Source organism: Lissotriton vulgaris, chromosome 1_1 (genome assembly GCF_964263255.1).
Source record: "Lissotriton vulgaris chromosome 1_1, aLisVul1.2, whole genome shotgun sequence".
NCBI lineage: Eukaryota > Metazoa > Chordata > Amphibia > Caudata > Salamandridae > Lissotriton > Lissotriton vulgaris.
This window is the reverse complement of record NC_141685.1, coordinates 2,009,752,968-2,009,766,042: the sequence shown is the minus strand read 5'-3', so window position 1 is coordinate 2,009,766,042 and position 13,075 is coordinate 2,009,752,968. Positions and strand designations below refer to the sequence as shown.

Here is a 13,075-nt window from a genome sequence, read left to right as displayed (position 1 = left end):
GTCTCGGGACACCCCATACATTGGCAGGCCTCCTGAACACAATTTCATGGGGGGATAGCCCTATTCTGGTGTGGGCCGTTGTTCTTGTGGACAGTAGGGCTAAGGGCAGAGCATCAACCCAAGTGACACCTGTCTCGGCTACTATTTTGGCCATTTTAGTTTTTAGGATGTCATTGTACACCTCCACTAGACCTGCTTACGGGGGGTGGTTAGCTGCATGACATTTTTGTTTTATACCCAATGCTGTACAGACATATTCCATAATTTGAGCCGTAAAGTGGGTCCCGTTGTCACTCCAGACCAAGCGGGGCAAACCGAATCGTGGGAGGTACTCTTTTAATAGCACTTTGGCAGTAGTGATAGCGGTGCAGTCTTTGACTGGGTAGGCCTCCACCCATTGGCTGAAGGTACAGACCACCACTAGGACATATTTCAAATTGTTACATCGGTCAATCTGGATGTAATCCATTTGGAGGACTTCAATAGGGAAGGTAGGAGGGGAGAATTCTCCCTTAGGAGTAACTGTGCCTTTTCCTGGGTTATACATTAGGCAAATCATGCATGTTTTAACCAGCTTGTCAGCATATGCTGGTATCTTAGAGTTGTACCATGTAGGTTCCAACAGTTTACATATCCCTTTTGCACTGATGTGAGCAGGACCATGGGCCATCATAACTACTGGTAGCACATGACTGTCAGGTAACATCCATTGTCTTTCCACAGTTGTACAGACCCAACAACCATCAATTCCCTCCTTTGCTAATTGCTCCTTCCACACCCTTAGTTCCTCAGGAGTAGTATGGGACTGAATATCAATTCACACTCTGTACTGTGTTTTCTACCATACCCTCGTCTGCCACCCACCTAGCGGGACCTCCTACATACATTCCTTCCCTTTTCTTAAGAGCTGTTTGTCTGGCCTTCTGGTCAGCCAGGGCATTGCCTTTCCCAACATCATCTGTCACTTTCTTATGGGCTTTACATTTTATGATGGCCACCTTTCTGGGGAGTGTCAGGGTCGGTGAATTAGGGGGCCATGTTGAATCTTGGTCCCATGGGAAGTAAAATTCCTTTCTTTCCACAACCTCTCAAAGTTGGGGGCCACCCCGAAGGAATATTGGCTGTCAGTATAAATATTGACCGTCATCCCTTTGCTTAACTCACAAGCTCTAGTGAGGGCCACTAATTCTGCTGCTTGAGCAGAGCACTGCGGAATCTGAGCTGTTTTTACTACTCGCCCTAATGTCGTGAGGGCGTAGGCGACTACAATGTTACCATCTGACCCTCTGAGACATGATCCGTCCACATACAATGTACCCTCTGGTTCTGCTATCGGGGTGTCCTGTAAGTCAACCCATCCCTTCTTCTCCTCCTCTGTCCTTAATATGCGGCCATGTGGGTCTAAGCGGGCATCCTGAGTATCCAGTGGGAGTAATGTGGCAGGGTTTAGTACAGTGCATCTTTTGATGTTAATGTGGCTGGCAAAGAGTGGCAGTTCATATCCTGTGAGTTGTGCGCTAGTGAGGTTCTGTGTCTTGGTGTTATTAAGGAGGGTATCTACAGAATAAGGGACCATCAGAGTCAGGGGGGAGGTCATGACGATCCCCGCACTCTGACGTACCAGGAGGGCAGCCGCAGCCGTCGCCCATAGGCATCCTGGGAGAGCCCTTGCAACAGGATCTAAGGTGGCTGAAAAATAGGCACATGGCAAATGGTGACCTCCGAACATCTGGGTCAAGACAGTGCATGCACAGCCATCTGTCTCATGTACAAACATTTTTTTTTTTGTTATAATCAGGAGTACCGAGGACTGGAGCAGTACACAGAGCCCTCATTAAATCTTGGCAGGCCTGCGCATGCTCTTTAGTCCAAGGAAAGGAACTGTCTGATATGTCTTTAGTGGTGAGGGCAAGGAGAGGTTTGACCATGGCCGAAAAATTGGAAATCCACTGCAGCATGAAGTTAGGCCTATGAAGGCTCGCACCTGCTTTTGTATTCGTGGGGCCGTCATAGCATTGATAATGGCTACATGATCAGCGGTGAGCTGCCTTCCCTCCTTCGAGAGGAGATGACCTAAATAGGTCACCTTCTCTTGACCAAACTGAAGCTTTTTCAAAGAGACTTTGTGATTATGGAGGGCAAGGTGGCGTAACAAACAGAGAGTAGCTTCTTTACATGCTGGGGCAGAATTTGCAGCAATGAGAAGGTCATCTACATAATGTAATAGTGTGGAATTCTCAGGGAGTTTCAAGGAATCTAGTTGACTTTTTTTAGGGCTTGACTATAGATACTGGGGCTCTCGGTGAAACCTTGAGGGGCGCCCACCAAGGGAGAAACCAAAAAAATGTCTGCTGTCAGGATGTATAGGAATGCTGAAAAAAGCATTCTTCAGGTCTATGACAGAGAAGTGTGTTGCATCAGAAAGGACCATCGTTAAGAGGGCTGTAATGTCGGGGACAACAAGATATTTGGAGATTGTTATTTTGTTAAGGGCTCTCAGGTCAATCACGAATCTGTAGATTTTAGGGGAGAGAGCATCTCCATTGGTCTTTTTAAGAACTGGAATAATGGGACTGTTACAGATATTTCCACGTGTTCCCTCCACTACGCCCTTGTCCATTAATTCAGATATTATTGTTAAAAGGGCCATTTCTCATTCCGCGGGCAGTCGATACTGCTGGAGTCGGGAGAGAAGTGCACCTGTCTGGATGCTTATCACATGAGGGGATATGTTGAGACACCCTACATCAGTGTCTGATGATGCCCAGAGGGAGGAAGGTAAAGACTGCAATTCTGGTGGGAATGGACCTGATAGATACATATAGGAAGCTGCGGTGGGGGAAATTGTTAGGGATACACCTTGGGGACACCATGATATGGTCGCATACAGAGCTTTCAGTAAATCCATGCCTAACAGGTTTTCACTGCAACCTATAGTAAGGACCAAGGGAGCGTCAACATGTGCAGGGCCAATATCGAGAGGAAGGGGTTCAGAGACAGGGCTGGTCATAGGTGTTCCTGCAAACGGAGACATTCATATTGCCAGAAAGGGGTGCCTCCGGGACTGACAGACGTGCAATAGAAGACCTTGTGGCCCCAGTATCCAAAAGAAAATTCTGATCATTCCCCACAACTGAAATTTGAACATACGGGCCCCTTTGATCCACTGGAATTTGCACTCTGGTAATACCCCTTTCCTGGCTGTCCTATGCTTGGTAGGACCCTGTCTCATCATCTTCATCATAATCGTCATTGTAATAAGTGCATGTTGCTTCGTACCCATCAAACCTATTGGCCGGGCGCTGCCGGATGGGAGCGTCATCCCTGGGCCTGCGTTATTTATCCTGTGGATGGGGTGGGCCATGGTCCCTAGTCGGCCTCCCCTCCATGGGAGCGTGAGGCAGAGTCTTCCCTATTCGGATGTTTTCAGCTAATACGGGACACTCATCTATACAATGGCCGTACCCCTTACAATAAGCACACTGATCTGTTTGGAGGGCTCCCGTACGTTTAGGGCTGGAGGGGGTAGACTGGCGAACCCTCGGAGGGGGTTGGGGTTGAGGTCTGAAATTCCAAGCGGGCATCGGCACCTCAGGGAGTGTAAGCCTGCTGCAGAAGTGGCTTAGTCTTAAGATCCCTCACCTTCTTACTTTCCTTGTCTCTATCTTCATTCTCCCTATTCTCGTGATCTTGTGCCATAGCCAAGATTCCAGTCATAGTTTTGGGCAGACCACGTACTTTCAACTTTCTTAAGCCTGGCGGAGATCTCCGGAAGCAAGTTGTTGACAAACTTATCAACAAATACTGGGTCAGAACCTGGGGTCCGGGAATCCAAACCACTATGTCCCTTGTATTCTGTCTCAAAGCGGGTAAAGAAGTCAGCCACATTCTCACCTTTTCGTTGCCTACAGGCATTTATTTTATCCCAGTTAATGGCCGTTTCCGGCAAAAGTGTTTTCATAAACGTCATTATTTTACCGGGCAAAGTCAGGATGGCAGCTTCTGGTTTAGTTTTTCCTACGCTTGCTTCTTCCATAGCCTCTAGATCCGACCATTTACCTCTCAACGCTACTTCATGGTCAGTATGTCGAATTTTGGCCCAAATGTCAGGGGGGACAACTGTACCAAAAAGTAAATAAATCTATATCCTCAAGAACGAGAGTACCTGCAGATATAATCTGACCTAATTCTCTGTAAAAGGCAGCCAGATTCTTCCGGGGATCTGGTAATTGTCCTTTTAACTGCATTACTTCTGACCTTTTCCAAGGAACATGAACCCAAAGCCTGCGCCAGTGTGCCTCAACAGCCCCTTGGCCATTATTTTAGGCATCTGTAAATGCATTAACAAAGACAGGGGCCACCTCTCTCATTCGCATAGCTGTTTCTAGAGGGGTGTTGGGAAAAGCAGTCATATCACAGTAAGCCATTAAAGCAGACATAGTGCCAAACATCCCCTCTCCCTGAACATCGCCTCTCGTTATTTGCGACCGAAGGTCCATTAATCCGGTGGGTATCTGCATAAGCGCATTCTCAAATCTTTGCATGACCGGGGTACACATGTATTCAGACAAGGTGGTCTGTTCCATAATCATCCACTGGGAAAAGGTGGACCATATTTCTTTAAAGGCATAAATATTCCCGTTATTTATCCGACATTCACACTGTTGCCTTTGTAGGCTATTTTCTCGAAGGGACGAAAAGCTGACTGCAGAGCGCAAGGAGGCCAGTCGGGGGGAATTCAACAATTTATATAAATCCTGCTTAACTGTAGACCACGGGAAGCAGGAAAAGGGCGTGTAGGGGTAAAGCCGTAGGGGTTGGGCGGATGGAGACTTGTTGTCATTCGCGCAGCGAGGACAGGGTTAGCGGGCGTGGTCGGTGTCATAGGAAAAATCAGGAGGGATGGTGTGACGGGGAGAACAGTAAGAGGGGCAGTGGGGGCAGGAGTGGGCGGTGGCGGAGGGTGTGAGGCGTCAGGGCAGGATACATTGGGGCATATGCAGGAGGGCTTTATAGCATGGTATCAAGCAAGGAATCACCTTCTCCTCCTTCCATATGGCCCTTTTCTTTCTCCTCACGAGCTGGATAACATTTTTGTACCCGGGCCCCATGCTCCCTATCGGCTATTTCTATTGATTTTGATATTGTGATTTTGTAAATTTTCTCTGGAGTGGTCGGCCATTGACATACGTTCCTGTTTTCTTTCTTGAGCCTTCTGCTTTCTAGCTCTCTGCTCTATCTCTTTCCTCCAAAATTGGACAGATTCAAGCATAGATGGGCGTGTTTTTCTTTTCATTAATTGTTCCTCTAAGTTGGCGAGAACTTGGGAATTAAAGGAGCCATAAAGTGGCCACTGTAATTCGGCGTTACTTTGTTTTGTATATTTTACCCAGAATGAGGAAAACATTATGGAAGAAGGGCCATGTTTAACATACATCGTATGGCATGGGGTCCCTTCTGAAGGAAGCGGACAAGCCGCCTCCAGCTGGGAGTCCTGCGTACGCATACAACAACATAATTTCTTGAACTTACTACTGACTGGCATGCTTGAAAACAGCTAACAGACACCAGCGGGTTTTTAAAACTCACCTCGCTTGCTTGGCTTTTGCAAAAGTCCATAACCGCAGAATCATACAGAAACAGAGAACAGACACCAGCGGGTTTTAAAAAACTCACCTTGCTTTCTTGGCTTTTGCAAAAGTCAATTTCAGCTTGGCTTTTGCAAAAGTCAATAACCGAATCATACAGACTTGGTGTGTGATCAGTCCACCCTTACCTTACAGGGGTAGTTCTCTTATGAAGACGTAGGGCTGTGTCCTGCTCCAGAAATTATTTGCTAGCGGACTCCAGCGAGAATGTGGTCATGTGGCCCAGGCCAGGTGGGGAGGAACAGCGGGCGAGTCGTTCGGCTTACCGGATTGCAAGAATCCCTCGGGTAGGGCGCCTCCGTGGGAGTCTCTCCGTGCACCTCCTCACATCCACCGGGCCTGACCTTCGTGCTCGTGGAGTCCCTCTTCAGGCGCTATTTGAAGAACCGGAATAACCCACTTACTGGGTCTCGGCGGCGGGGGAATCGCCCAAGTTTTCCATAGCCTTCATACATAGTAAAAGGAGACACAGGAGCCTTCGTCTGCAGGAGGAACCCAGATGTATTCAAATAGCCCGGGCTATGGAACAGAGTCCCAAGCTAGTTAGAAACAAGACAGAGGAGGCTGCTGCTTTACTCCGCAGCTTACAAGCCTTTTATACTTTTTCATTCTGGTCTTTTGGCTGTTAGTTTATTGTTCAATCAGGGCAGTGTTTGCAGTTGATAACCAGATCCAGACGACGTTTGTAGATGGTGACCTGGTCAAGGCTTGGTACACAAATCATTGTTCACTCGGCTTGATGAAGGCTCAGTCTTTCAGGTTATTGTATAATCACCCTGATCAAGGCCCAGCAGTCAGACCATTGTCCAGATAACCTGATCACGGTGTCAAGGATGTTTACCAGTCTGGGATCAGGAGATGGATAACAAATCATTTACACAGGGTGTGAGTGTCTCATGGCTTTCTGTTGAACTGCAATAACAGGGGGGGCGGTGGTTTGTGTGTGCAACAGTTCCTGGGCAGAAATGCAGGCTGCAAGATGGCTGTTGTCGTGTTAGTTAAATTTTACTCAGGCATCAGCAGAAACAACCAGGTGGGTCGTGTCGAAGTGTTTGACACGAGATGGCAATGAAAAAACAATGGAGTCCCGGTACAAATGATGCCGATCAGAAGAATACTTTTCCTCAATTCAAAGAAGGATATAGCCCCTTGAAGTGCAGGCTGGGAAGGTGTAGGGGGACCACGGCTAATGCACCTGGAGGGTGGCCAAAATTCCAGTGAAAATGTGCGCTCCGCATCGGCCGGCTTGATTTGAAGTTTCCCATAGCAGGCGAGAGGCGTGGCTGTAACGCACCCAAAAGGAACAAGTTGCAACAGGCAGCCAATCTTGCAGTGATCTTCGACTGCTAAATTATTTTGATTTATGATGTGCTAATAATTTGATGTTCAAGGTAATTGCATGCGTTGGTACATATTAATGATCAATGTGTTTGTGATGATTATGCCCCATTGTAGATTAAAAATGTTAATAAAATGTGCCCGTTTTACACACCAGAAGAAAGCTGTATGGTCCTTTGATGGTAAAGTGGGTGAAACTAGTAGAGGCCAGGGAAGAGAGGCTCTTCCGGCTTGGGTGGGTTAACAATTTGACGCGTTTCTTTCGCATAAGAAAACTTGCATTTGTTTCATTTCTAGAAGTTGTTGATAGATAAAATTATTTCTGCATCATCTGCCCCTCAGACAACGGGCCGGCGTGTTCACCCTTCAGAGTTCAGGCAGTTCTATTTGTTCTATATGTAGCCAGCAGCGTCAGCCTTGTGTTTTTTTTTTTTACTTCATACGCTCATGAATTAATATATGCCGTGCAGAAAACATGTAGGCAGGAGTCCTGACTACATGTTTCTAGGCGGTGTTTCCTTATCTGAGCAGCATAGGTGACTTCCCTCCGTGTCTCTACTCCCTAGCAGTGCTGCAATCGCTTGGACTCTTGGGAAAGTTTTGGTTCCACAACAGGCCTCTCAAGAACTTTGTGCACTATCTGCTATACTACAGCGACATCTAGTGTTGGTATGAAGCCAACACTAAAATGTAGTGTTTTGAATCTGAGTACAGAGGAACTATAAAATACCAGGAAGACTTCAAAACATTTGTAAATTTAAAATACAAGTAGTAATCAAAATTCCTGAAATGTAGCACTTAACTTGAGACGCCTGTTCGGGGTGATAGAACGGAGGGCAACAATAACAGAGGACGCAGCAGTCCTTTCTCTGGATGCAAGAATGGCGTTCGATCTGGTGTAATGGCCCTTTCTTTTCGCGGTCCTAGAGCGTATGGGCTTCGGACCGAAGTTCTGTACGTGGGTCTGACTGTTGTATACGAGCCCGGCGGCCCAGGTGGTCGTGAATGGCTGCATGTCAAAATAATTTCCACTGGGAAGGGGAACAAGGCGAGGATGCCCACTGTCCCCCCTCCTTTTCGCGATAGTGTTGGAGCCGCTGGCGGCCTGGATTAGACAGGACCACATATTACAGGGCATAAAATGGGCGGGAGACTGGGAGGATCGTATCTCGTTATACGCGGACGACATTCTTTTATACCCGACGTCCCCGCAGTGCTCCATTAACCGACTGTTGAAGATCTGCGTCGCGTATGGCCGTCACTCTGGATATGCAATCAATTGGGACAAATCAGTGCAGAAACAAACCTGACTCAGCCATTGTTACGATTTAAAAACGATGTCAAACATTGGTGCACGTTGCCGCTGACACTGCTGGGGCGTGCAGCACTTTTAAAGATGGTGGCCCTCCCGAGATTTTTATACGCGTTACAGAATACACCATTTCCTATCCCTCCTACAAACTTTAGGGCAATCAATGCAGAAATCACGACGCTACTTTGTGACGGTAAAACCCCACGAATAGCGCTCACAAAACTTATCAAGAGCTGGTACGACGGCGGGATCGCACTGCCGGATGTCAAGGCATATTACTGGGCTTCCCAGATGGTCGCTATTAACCACTGGCTGCACGCACCACAGGACGACCCTGCGTTTATACTTGATAGGCTTCTTTTAGAACCAGCGGGAATAATGAACGCCCTATACAATAGGCGAAGGAAATACAAGATCACAGGTCCGACACTACACACAATACGAGTATGGTTTGCTGCTCAGCGAGCGCTCGGATGGGATTCAATCAATCAATCAATCAGATTTATAAAGCGTGCTACTCGCCTGCTAGGGTTTCAAGGCGCTGGGAGGGGAGGGGTCCGCTACTGCTCGAAAAGCCAGGTCTTGAGTTGCTTCCTGAAGGAGAGATGGTCCTGGGTCAGCCGTAGGTGGATGGGGAGGGAGTTCCATGTCTTGGCCGCCAGGTAGGAGAAGGATCTTCCTTCGGCGGTTGCTCTGCAAATGCGTGGGACGGTGGTGAGGGCGAGGCTGGTCGATCACAGCTGGCGGGTGGGCGTGTAGAAAGTGAGGCGGTTGTTTAGGTACTTGGGGCCCAGGTCGTGGAGAGCCTTGTGTGCGTGGGTGAGGAGTCTGAACGTGATTCTCTTGCTGACGGGGAGCCAGTGCAGGTCTCAAGTGGGCGGAGATGTGGTTGTGGCGGGGGATGTCCAGGATGAGTCGTGCGGAGGCGTTCTGTATGCGCTGGAGTCTTTTCTGTAGTTTGTCTGTGGTTCCCGCGTAGAGGGTGTTCCTGTAGTCCAGTCGGCTGGTGAGGAGTGCCTGGGTGACCGTCTTCCTGGTTTTGGTGGGGATCCATCGGAAGACCTTTCGGAGCATGCGCAGGGTGTTGAAGCAAGATGACGAGACGGCGTTGACTTGTCTCTTCATCGAGAGGAAGGAGTCCAGGATGAAACCCAGGTTTCGTACGTGGTCCGTTGGCTTGAGGGTGGTGCCCAGGGCAGGGGGCCACCAGGAGTCGTCCCAGGCGGAGGGGGATGATCCCAGGATGAGGACTTCCGTCTTGTCTGAGTTCAGTTTCAGGTGGCTGTTCTTCATCCACTCTGCGACGTCTTTCATTCCTTCGTGTAGGCTAGCTCTGGCGGTGGCGGGGTCGTTGGTGAGGATCAGCTGGGTGTCGTCGGCGTAGGAAATGATGTTAAGGTTGTGTTGGCGTGCGATGGCTGCGAGGGGGCTCAGGTAGAAGTTGAAGAGGGTGGGGCTAAGCGAGGATCCTTGGGGTACGCCGCAGATAACTTCGGTGGCCGCAGATCGGAACGGGGGGAGGCGGACTCTCTGGGTTCTTCCGGCGAGGAACGAGATGACCCACTCCAGTGAAGAAGTGGTCACGAAGGTTATGCCACTGTGGGACACAAAAAAACTGGGGATGCTGGGTAATACGAAGGGGTTCCGCAACTGGGATTCAATAGGAATCCCAACGGTGGGCGACCTATGGCAGAGGGGTGGGGTGGTCTCCTTCACTCACTTGCAATACACATACGGCCTGGTGGAGACGGAAAGATTTATATACATGCAGGTCGCACATGCATTGCAGTCCCTGATACCGTCAGACACGAACCCGGAAGACTCCTCCCCGCTGGAGGATAGACTCCTAACTGATCACCTCCAGAAAAAAGCGATATCACTGACATATAAAAAAAATAGTAAATAACAGAGCAGATCCCACAGAGGCCCTGAAAGCTAAATGGGAGTGCTAGGTGGGAGAGATCGACGAGGCAGAGTGGAGAGAGGCGTTGGCCTCCCCTAGAGAGGCTGCTATCCCATCAAGGCTCCGGCTCGTATAACTCAAAATACTGCACCGTACGTACTATACAAGGGTACTTCTACACAAAATAGGGCGAGCAGATTCGCCACTCTGTCTCGGGGACTGTTGGGACACGGGGTCCTTCTATCACACCATCTGGAGCTGCCCCGTGATTGTGAGATACTGGATGGCGGTTATGCGGACAATCTCCCAGGTTACACAGTTCACTGTACTGCCCAGCCCCCGATGCTGCCTCCTTAATATCTGGGACCCAACAGACTTAAACAGGATAACCCAGGACTGGGTGACTCTGGGAATGACTGTGGCAAAGTGGAACATAGCACAACGCTGGGGATCCAGGGATAGCCCCACTCTGACCCAATGGTGTAGAGATATGACCTGGCCATAGTGGCAGAGAGATCAGTATATACCTACAGAGGCTGCCCCAAAAAATGGGAGAAGGTATGGGGAAAATGGAACACATACAGAGGTGACATTTGTGAACCCCCACAGTCGGACTCTGACTCAGATGGAAGTCTATGATGATAAAATAGCAGGTGGCTCCCGTAAGATGGTTGCTAGTGGACGGAAAGGTATAAGAGGGAAGGGTAGATGTATAAAATCCTATATGACTGTAGTAGATAAAGAGATCATAATAAGAATTTTTATGTTCATATCAACTGTAATGCAGTCATTGAAATGTTCTGCAATATATCTTAATAAAACTGTTTAAAAAAAAAAAAAATGAAAACAGGCACTGGCAAAAAAAAAAAAAAATCCTGAAATGTAGCCACCATCATGATCTTTCAGGGTCTTTCCCCCACTCGCCAATGATTGCCTTATGTACTCCCTTCAGAATGATATATATTGTTGCAGCAGTGAAAGAGGAAAGAGGTTTTTAATTGTAAATCTGTTGTGTGGGTATTTTAGAGCTTTCTTACGAAAGACCATAATAAGCAGTGTTCAAGATTTCAAATTTTCCACCTTTTTTGTCATTCAGGGTGAGCAAATGAAATGTCAAACTAGTGAAGCTTGTGTGTAGTTGTATCCCAGAGTAGCTTCAGTTTGCAATTAAAGTGTTCATACAAATATTTATGATGGATTACAGTAATACAGACTTACAAATTAAATGCCACAATTACAAAGTCCTTGATGTCAGACCCCTCCCCTTTCACCACCTCGGTATCGGTTCAGTTTGCTGTTTTTGTCATCATCACTGAACTGCCTACAGATCCATGTCCATGAGCGAGACTTGCTATTTGTGCTGCATCTGCATCATGGTGTAATGCACCTTCCTCTGCTTTTCTGTGGTTCTGAGTGTCTTCACCTGGAACTTGACGCACACCTTGCAGCCTTCAGCGCTGTGTCTCTGGGCAGATAGTTTACAACCTACAGCTTTCCTTTTGTGAAAACCTCTGGTAATACTTGGGACAGAACTTAGACAGGGTGTTCTCCTATCCTATAAAAGTTAAAGTTAACCCGGCTCAAGTATCCAAGCCAAAAGTCTGGAAAAGAGACATGAAAAAACTCAACCCAGACTCTCTGCCCCCTAACAGGTGCAATCTCCTACTGCCACCGACAGGCGATTCGAACGTTTAAACACTGACTGACCAGTATCTCAACGCTATGACCTCCATAATTAATGAGGCTGCACCTTTGCAGCTAAAAAGAACCTCTACTAAAATCTCCAAACCATGGTACGACGGGAGACTCAATGAAGATAGACGAGACATGCGAATGGCAGAGCGTACCTGGAGATCAGCTCCATCGGCAATGCACCTAAAAGACCTAAAGGAAAAGAGAAACGCCTACTTCAGGAAAATAAAACGCTCAAAATCAGACTTCTTCAGCCTCCAGCTCGACCAAGCAAAAAACCGTCCGAGAACTGTTTGAGCTAATCACATCACAATCCAAGGATCAACCCCGACCACTCATCACTGCGCGTGAGGCGCCTTCCTGCGAAGACTTCGCTGCTTTCTTTTCCCAAAAAACTGACAACATAAAGAGCGACCTCCTTATTGACGCAAGCCTCTACTCCAAACCACAGTGCCTAGCAGCCACTGAACCAAAAAACAATGCCACGTGGTCAACCTTTGGCACATACTCAGAAGAAGAAATTGGCAAACTGCTCAGCACCCTGAAACCATCCAATCACCTCACGGACCCCCTTCCTGCTGCAGCAGTAAAAGACTTTACCCCCTTGCTTATCCCTCTCTGGACTAAAATTATCAACAGCTTTCTCCAACAGGGAAGCATACCTGACTCACTAAAAGTTGGTCAGGTCACACCTCTCCTAAAGAAACCTACAGCCGAACCCTCTGATCTCAACAACTACCGTCCCATTACCAACATTCCCACCCTCGCCAAACTGCTGGAAAAATGTGCACAACTACAATTGGCCGAACACATTGATCAATTTGATCTTCTCAACCCGCATCAGTCAGGCTTCCGAGCAGGGCACAGTACAGAAACGGCTATGACTCACATAATTGACGACGCACTTCAAATGCTAGACCGGAACGACACCTGCCTCCTCATCCTCCTTGATCTCTCCTCAGCATTTGATACTGTTAAACATGAGAATCTACTAGAGCTCCTGAACACAAGAATGGGCTTATCTGGAACTGTTCTCAAGTGGTTCACCTCCTTTCTTCACAACAGGTCGCAGAAATTCAAGAGCAACAACAGGATGTCCTCGCCAATACCCGTAACGCTAGGTGTCCCCCAAGGATCCTCGCTATCCCCAACTCTATTCAACCTAGTCATGGAACCGCTCAC

The 13,075-nt window shown here is 48.0% G+C and overlaps 1 protein-coding gene across 30 annotated transcripts in view; it reads left to right on the top strand.

Annotated features, from left to right (window-relative positions):
• PPFIBP1 (PPFIB scaffold protein 1) overlaps window positions 1-13,075 on the top strand; it is a 1,004,279-nt gene that overhangs the window by 925,672 nt on the left and 65,532 nt on the right. The gene's annotated exons all lie outside the window — the stretch shown is intronic.